This window comes from Tenrec ecaudatus, chromosome 10 (assembly GCF_050624435.1).
Source record: "Tenrec ecaudatus isolate mTenEca1 chromosome 10, mTenEca1.hap1, whole genome shotgun sequence".
In the NCBI taxonomy this organism is placed as follows: Eukaryota; Metazoa; Chordata; class Mammalia; order Afrosoricida; family Tenrecidae; genus Tenrec; species Tenrec ecaudatus.
The window spans coordinates 66515596-66524612 of record NC_134539.1 but is presented as its reverse complement, the minus strand read 5'-3'; the positions used below and the strand labels follow the sequence as shown (position 1 = coordinate 66524612).

The 9017-nt window shown below is 44.4% G+C and overlaps 1 pseudogene; it reads right to left on the bottom strand.

Moving 5' to 3' along the window:
• Positions 1 to 6785: 6785 nt before the first annotated feature.
• Positions 6786 to 8310, bottom strand: LOC142458545 (ribosomal RNA small subunit methyltransferase NEP1-like; annotated as a pseudogene).
• Between the last annotated feature and the right edge of the window lie 707 nt (positions 8311 to 9017).

Here is a 9017-nt window from a genome sequence, read left to right as displayed (position 1 = left end):
ACCCACTCACCACCTAACTAGGACAACTGTCAGCAACTTTTATTGACCCTCTGCTAAGAGGGAAAAAGGAGGGAAGGAGGGGGGAAAGAGAGAAAGCAGGAGGGTGGGAGGGAGGTGGGGGAGAGAGAGAGAGAGAGAGAGAGAGAGAGAGAGAGAGAGAGAGAGAGAGAGAGAGAGAGAGAGAGAGAGAGAGAGAGAGAGAATTAGAGAAGATGCCTGGAAGCCATTAAAAGGAAGTGTGGAAGAAAGGGAGGGAGGATGTAGAAAGAATAGAAAGATATTTCCCCTTACTTGGCCAGATTGGGACCCTAATACTCTGGCGGGGTTCAAGCCCTTGAAGTGTTCCACCAGGCTCGAATAGCAGGGTTGAGGGGAGCTTCTCAAAAGCCGATGAATTTGTCTAAAACTACTGAGGTGGTTCAGGGACTGGCAGAAATTCCAGGTGTTTTTTTCTTGAGTGACGATGGGAGGCTTATGGGACATACAGCCCATTTACCCCCAAGCCCCTGAAAATGCTAGAGCATGGAATGTGGCCTGTGTCCCGCAGGCTATCCCCTACATAAGAAGAAAGTTGCAAAAACTAGATGGGTTTGCGGGTATGAACACAGCCCAGTTTGGGGAAGTGGCACGGAGGGTCTACAGCAATAGGGATGCCAGACGGCAAAGGCAGAAGGAAAACACACCAAGGAACAGATGTAAGGGTTTGGCTGCTGCCTCGCAGGCGCCCCGTTTGACATTCCGGATATGAGAAAAGACAGGCCAGTTAAGGAAGAGTAGAAGCCCCCCACTGGGTAGAGATCAGTGTGCCTGGTGCTAAAAAAAGTGACATTGGGGATGGGAATGTTCCCCTCAGGGACAAAGAAGGTAGGGGAAGGGAAAGGAAGGAACAGGTCCTTTAGTCTTCAGCCAGAGAGGATGAACAGGACAGGGCTCCTTGATTTTTGGTCCCTATGAGCTACTGGAACATGCCTGAATTGGGGCCAATGTGTCACTTGTTACTGGACATTGGAGTGAAGAAATCAGTTCTAACCTAGCCCGTTGGGGCTCTTAATGAAGGCCACCATCAAAATCCAGGGAGCTACTGGAGCAACGGAGTGTCCTCGCTCTACTGAGACACTTGTAGACTTGGGACAGAAGCGGAACACTCATTCATTTTTAGTACTACCAGATAGCCCCTACCCTTTGTTGGGGGTGGGATTTATTGCACAAATCAGGGGCTGCCATCTCCCTCCACCTGTAGAACAGAGAAGGGGAGGAGGGTGTGGTGGGGGAAGACCACACTTCCATTGGCTCTAACTGTCCCCTGACTGGAGAGAATGTGCTTCATGAATTAATATCCACCCCCTCTAACAACAAGCCCATTATTAGATGACTTAAGAGCAGTCTCCCGTTTGATGATCCACAGATCCCTTCAGTGGACAAGTAAAGCACTGGACTCTTTCAACTCATTGAAGCCTTGGAGCAGCACCCCCATTGGCCTTACCGGACATAAGCAGACCCTTTCCGCTATTTGTGCGTGGAACCACAGCGTGGAAAAGGGATGCTTGCTCAGCAGTTGGGCCCATGGAAGCGACCCAGGTCTAAACCTACCTGTCTAAACTTCTGGAGGCAGTAACCTCGGTTTGGCCGGCCTGTAGCAGCCACGGTGGTCTTGGGCAAGGAGGCTGATAACTCAAGGTGGGACAGGACTTGCTCATAACCACACCTCCTGCCGATGAAACACTGCTGTGGGAGGCCAGCCACTGGTGAATGGCGAATAAACCATTTGATTTCGTACCAAAGCTTGCTCCTGGACCATCCTCGACTCGTTCTGCTGCACAACACAATTTGAACGCAGCCACTTTCCTCCCAGGTGATGACCTGAGTGGCGACCCGCTTCAATGTGAGGATGTATAGGAGTTGACCCAGGACCAGCCCCTCAAGCTAAACCTGTATGTGTGTGTGTGTGCCTGTGCGTGTGCGTGTTTGCTCAAACTGAATGGAGGGAAAGGGGGTTTGGGGATCAAGGTATTCAGTGTTCAGATATAAGCTCCATAAGAAATCGTTCCGATGGGGTAATTACTTACATGCACTCATCTGGTTACATAGGCGTGGGATGACTTTGGAAATTGCCCACATATGGACCCCACATAAATCAACTATTGCACAAAAGAAGATGAGGGATTGAAATATCCGAAGACTCATGTGCTAACCTGCTGACTCTCACTTCTGTATTTTTCCATGGCTTAAGCTTTCTACTTCCGTGTTAGTTTTCTTGCCTAGAGCCACCAGATTCAAAATTTTGGCGGGCTGCTGCCCACGACCATAACAAAAACCCGTGGGAAGTTCCCTAGCTGTTCATCCCCCTAGTCAGGGTGGGCAGTTGTCATTGGACTTGAAGGGTCCCCCCACCCACTTGTGGCTTGTTGCTTTATCAACTGGAGTACGAGCAGCGCCCTGGACCAAGACACATAGAGTGATGATAACCGACTCCCGGTCACTGGCTCCAATAAAGCTTCTCCTTTGACCAGTATGGTGTGGTCCTGACTGGCTTGGAACCTGGCTACAACAATTCAATCGACAACTTGTTAAGAATTTCATTTTTCTTGGCTCCACACCCAATGCTTGTGGAAGCAGCAGCCAAGAAATCAAAGGTTGCACTGCACTGGGCTCATATAGACCCTGTAAGTCAAAGTACAATTGTCTTTGTGTGCTTCTGAGACTATAACTCTTAAAAAAAATAATATAAATAATGTGACAAATAAATGAATGGAAAATAGAAAATTCTCCTTAGCAGTGGATTTCAACTAATAAATATACAAATATCAACAGTAATATTTGGCAAGCACCACAGATATTTATTTCAGGCAAGAATCATGGAAAAATTGGTTATAATTGCCTATTCTTATAATTTAATGTGACGATCTATTTGTAGATTTTCAATGAGAAGCATAGCTGCAAAAAACAACTGAAATACTGGTATTACCTGGACATGCTTTCTTGTTTTGCTATGTATATACTAAGCAATGAAAAGAAAATACAATATTAAAATAAATGTAATCAATGTCACTGAATTGCACTTGTAGGAATTGCTGAGATGACATATATTGTGTTGGCTTATTTTCACTGCAATGCAATTTTTAAAAATTAAAAGACCACTTTATTGGGGCTCTTACAGCTTTTATAAAAATCCATACATCAATTGTATCAGGCATATTTGTACATATGTTGCCACCATTATTTTGTAGATATTTACTTTCTATTAAGCCCTTGTTATGAGTTCCTCTCAAGCCCCTGGTGACCCTATGATAAATGATTATTATTTTCCTATCTTAACACCGACCTCTGTCTCCCTTCCCTCACAGTTTCTGTTGATTGTCCTCCTGGAGGGGGTGTGTGTGGGTATGTGTTGATCATTGCGATCAGTTCCCCCTTCCTCCCCTCCTTTCTCTACCTTTCCCCTATCCTTCTGGTATCGCCACTCCTATTCCTGGATTCTGTGGAGACTGGAACTCTTTAGGAGAGTAGAAAGCCTCATTTTCTCCTGTGGAGTGACTGGTGGTTTTCAACTCCTGGCATGTGGTTAGCTGTCCAGCACAAAGCTTATAATTCCATCACACCTCCTGATTTGGAATTGACTCGATGGTAGTGAGTGAGTATTGCATTGGGTAAATCTGCACAAGACTCCTTAAAAGTGTTGAAGAGCAAGCATGTCACTTTGAGGATTAAGTTGCACCTGGCCCAAACCATGGTATTTTTAGTAACTTGATATGCATATGAAAGCTTTGAAATGAATAAGGAAGTCCACCGAGAATTTAATGCATATGAATCATGTTGTTGGTGAAGAATATTCAAAGTACTGTGAACTGCCAGAAGAACAAATCTGTCTTGGAGAAAGTCCAGTCAGAATGCTCCTTAGAAGCCAAGATGGTGAAACTTGCATATTTCGGACATGTTATCAGGAAAGACCAGGCCCCGGAAAAGATGTTATGCTTGAAAAAGGGGAAGATTCCCAGGAGTTGAGTTGACATGGTCCCTGCAACAATGGGCTCAAACATAATAATTGTGAAGCAAGTGCAGGACCCAGCAGTGGTTCGTTTCATTGTGCATTGGGTCACTGTGAATCGACCCAACACCGTCTAACAACAGCAGCAAACTATAATAACAGCACGGAGGTATCAAGGATCATGTATAATTTGGACACGTCATCAAGAAAATAAATCCCCTTAAAACATCGTCATGTGTGATAAATTAGAAAGGTCAACAAAAAAGAAAAACACTTTTGTTTCACCCCCTGACCAAATAATATTTTTATTGACATATCTTATTCATTTCATTAAATCCCTTCCCTTCCCATACTGCTCTGTTGTTCAATTGAATCAGGTGGGGCTACACAATCATCAATGCTATCAACTCTATAAACTTCCCCTCTCCTCACCTACCTCCCACCCCTCACTTCCCAACCCTCAGGGAACCCTTACTCCTGTTAGTGTCTCTGAGGAGTCATCTCTCTTGACTGCCATGTACCGAATGATCTTAAATGCAAAAATGAACAAACACAAGTCTAACATGACCAATGAGGCATATCACATATGGACCATAATAATAAGGGGAGGAAATATTAAGGGACTAAAGCAGTGGTTCTCAATCTGTGGGTCGTGACCCCTTTGGTGGGGGGGTGTCAAGTGATGTTTTCATAGAGGTCACCTAAGACCATCGGAAAACACATATTTCTGGTGGTCTTAGGAACTGATACACTGCTTATTTATCTATCTCCAAGCAGGTCTGCCCACATGCAGATACGCCCACATACGAGTACCTGGTGTGATGACATCATCACGCCAACTCCATCACATACACGCCATACAAATACAGGTGTATGTGACAGGGTTGGCGCCACAATATACTTATGCAGACCAGTCACACATGTGTAGAGAGCAGTTACATTGTAGAGAGCAGTTGCTTTGTTGAAAGCAGTTACTCTCACATGGAAGAAGCACACCAGCCTGCATGATCACACGATGCTGAAGGGATTAGTTATCAGGCATCAAAGAACAAAAAATCATATCATTGTGTGCTCACCTCCCTGATATGATTGTTGAAGACAAATCGGTGCATAAGCAAATGTGGCGAAGAATGCTGATGTTTCCTGGCTATAAAAAGATATAGTGTCTGGGGTCTTAAAGGCTTGAAGGTAAACTAGTGGCCATCTAGCACAGAAGCAACAAAGCCCACATGGAAGAAGCACACTAGCCTGTGAGATCACAAGGTATAGAAGGGACCAGGTATCACACATCAAAGAACAAAAAATCATATCATTGTGAATGAGGGTGGGAGTGGACACCCAAAGCCCATTTATAGACCACTGGACATCCCCTTACAGAAGGGACTAAGGGAGGAGATGAGCCAGTCAAGGTGTGATGTAACAACAACGAAACATACAATTTTCCTCTAGTTCCTAAATGCTTCCTCCCCGCCTACTATCATGATCCCAATTCTATCTTACAAATCTGGCTAGACCAGAGGATGTACACTGGTACGGACAGGAACTGGAAACACAGAGAATCCAGGGTGGATGATCCCTTCAGGACCAGTGGTGTGAGTGGCGATACTGGGAAGGTGGAGGCTGGGTAGTTTGGAAAGGGGAACCGATTACAAGGATCTACATATAACCTCCTCCCTGGGGGAGGAACAGAAAAGTGGGTGAAGGGAGACATCAGACAGGGCAAGATAGGACAAAATAATAATTTGCAAATTATCAAGGGTTCAAAAGGAAGGGGGAGCAGGGAGGAAGGGGAAAAATGAGGAGCTGATGCCAGGGGCTTAAGTGGAGAGCAAATGTTTTGAGAATGATGAGGGCAATGAATGTGCAAATGTGCTTTACACAACTGATGACTGTATGGATTGTGATAAGAGTTGTATGAGCCCCTAATAAAATGATTTTTTTAAAAGCAGCTACTGTGTTGAAAGCAGCAATATTGGAGGTAAAACAACATGTAATGATTATAATTACTGGGTAAAAGTAAAATCATGTACTTTAAAATCATCAACTACTGCAAAAAGAAAACATCTGTACCATGGGAATATAATCTGGATGCTGCTCGGTCTTTTTATATTCAGCTGTGGTTGATGTGAATGCTGCCCCTTGTGATTGTAACAGGTATGTAAAAAAATGGTCACTCATAGGAAATGCTGATGAACTGAATTGGCTGAACTATGACATGTATCATTTTGTATCACTTAAGCTATTATTATATATTATTTTCATTAGCAAACCATCCCATGGCAATGGATCATGTAGAGAAGAACATTAAGAAAAGAAAATGTAGTGAGGATTTTTTTCTGTATGGTTTTCCCTCAATAATTACAGCAGGAATTGAGAAACCACAATGTGTTGTTTGCTGTGAAGTTCTATCAGGCGAATCTATGAAGCCAAACAAACTAAAATGCCATTCTAATAGCATGCATGCAAGCACTGCCAACAAGGACACCAACTATTTTAGAAGCAAGGCTGACAGACTCAAGAAAGTCAGACTTGACACTGGTGACAAGTACCACAAACACAACGTAGCAGCTGTGGAAGCTTCCTGTTTGGTGGCACTCAGAATCACCAGAGCTATGAAACCTCACACCATTGCTGAGGATTTGCTGTTTGGCAACTGTTTGGCCAAAGACATTGTTAGAGTTACGATGGGAGATGAATTTGTTAGGAAATTGAGTGCAATTCCTGAAGAACAGATGACATATCTGCTGATATTTTTTTTTAACATAAAAATTGTGTTTATAGGATAAACTAACGCCCCATGTACAGCCCTGGCTTCCAGTCTCCAGGGTCAATGAAGGAAGGTCATCTCTCAGCAGGCAGCTCAGCAAGAGTCAAGGGGTGTCAACAATCTGTGCTGGGGAGTCAAGGGGCTGCCGTCAGACAACGCCCCACACTTGTTCGAAGGCTGCGGTCAGTTTCGCGCAGGTGAGGGCGGCAGAAAGCGGGTAGTTGCTGATGGACACTGTCTTCTCTGTGTACTCCTCGTCGACCTGGCCATGGGCAAAGGCCCCCACAACAAAGACAATGGAGTCACTGCTGGGCACCAACTCTCGCACATCACTAACGACTGGACTGGAAAAAGAGGTGCCAATTTTCATACATCCAACTGGGAAGTGATCTGACACGGGATTCTTAATTACCTTCAGCAGCTTCTGGGAACCGTCAGCTGCTCGCACGCTGAGTTTGTGTAAAAGCTGAACCATGAGGCCACAGAAACGGTCGAAGGTTCTGGGGATTTACTTCAATGAGCACATTCTACTGGGTGTGGATGTAAACCTGTAGCAAGCCAGCTCGGTTCAGGGGGCTGTCCATTAGCATTAGTAAACTCTGGTGGCCTATGTCCGGCCTCACTTCTCCAGGGTCCCGACCGTTCTTCAGGAGCATAGCCTTGGCTTGTCACAGTTGAGTAGTTCATATGTCCGGCCTGCCTTGACGGTCTCCAGACTGGCCCCTTTCAGCACCACGATGAGCCCACTGCCTCCGCTCCTGCTTCCTGGCCCGAGTCGGGGCCGCTTGGGTGCCCCAGCCTCCCAGCTCTGTTCGCTGCTTGCCAGGCTGGAAGCAGCCGCTAGGCGCAGTGATCTTGTAGGCTGGCCGGAACTTGCGCCGCTTCCTTTGCTGATATTCTTGATCAGGTAATCCAGGAAATTCAATCTGCTCCATTTCCAATATTTAGCACCCAGTTGATGAATCTACAGACGCTGCAAACTGTTCAGCTACTGGTTTACTTGAGGTATATTAATGATGGCGACTTCAAAGATGAACTTCTTTTTTTGCAAACCCCTTGAAATGACAACTACTGCACGTGATGTATTTGACACCGTTGGTTCATTTCTGAAAGGGCATACAATCTCTTGGGAAAAGGTCTGTGGTGTTTGCACAGATGGTGCTCCAGCTATGCTAGGTGTCGATCTGGATTTCAATGTTTGGTGCTGAATGAGTCGTCAGAAATCACTGGATGATTCATCAGCAAATATTAGCAATGAAGACGCTGCCACAGAGTTACAAGAAGTCATGAAAGGCAGCGTAAGTTCTGTCAGTGTTACAAAGGCGAGCACTTCAAACAGCTGACTGTTTTCACTAACGTGCCATGTGTTGAATGCCCCGAATAATGCTCTGCTATTTCACACTCAAGTGAGATGGTTGTCGAAAGCAAAAGTTTTAAAAAATGTTTTTGAGCTTCGTGATGAACTCAAAATGTTTTTTAATCAGAAAGCAAGACTGTAGTTGGAAGCACTTTTCAGCGATCAAAGTGAACTGCAGAAAATAACTTACTTGCTTGCCATCTTGAATGAGTTAAATTGATCACTGCAAGGACCAAATTCCACATGCCTCGATTTGTCTGAAAATATCCAATCATTCCAAATGAAACTTCAGCTTTTGAAAAAAAAAATGGATGAAAATAAAATTTACATGTTGCCTACCTTTTGTTTTCTTTGAGTAACATGACATTGAACCAGACAAAAGGATTATGAAGATGATATCTGTGAAAGAACACTTGCACCTGCTTGCAGACAAAATTTCACCATACTTTCCAAATCCACCTGACACCCCATTTGCACTTGCAGGAAGTCCATTCACAGTCAAATTTGAAGATGTTCCTGAGACAGCACTAGACAGCAATGCAGCGACAACTGATTTCTCTACAATGCCAGTTACACAATTCTGGATCAAGTGTTTGCAGTCATATCCTGTTCTGTCTGAGAGTGTGTTGCGCCTTCTTCTTCCATTTCCGATATAATATTGTTGTGAAACAGGGTTTTTCAGTGTGTTGGTTATCAAGTCTAAATATGGAAGTAGACTTGTGGAAGATTATCTTTGTTTTGCTCTTGCAAAGACTGCCCTGAGAATTTCTGACCTGGTGAGAAAGAAGCTATCTCAACTTTCGCACTGACGCTGGCTCTTTATGCATACTGTCCCAAAATGTAGCAATGTAGTTTACTGTTGTTATATTAAGACTGTTACCCATGCTACACCATGCTTCAAGACAAAA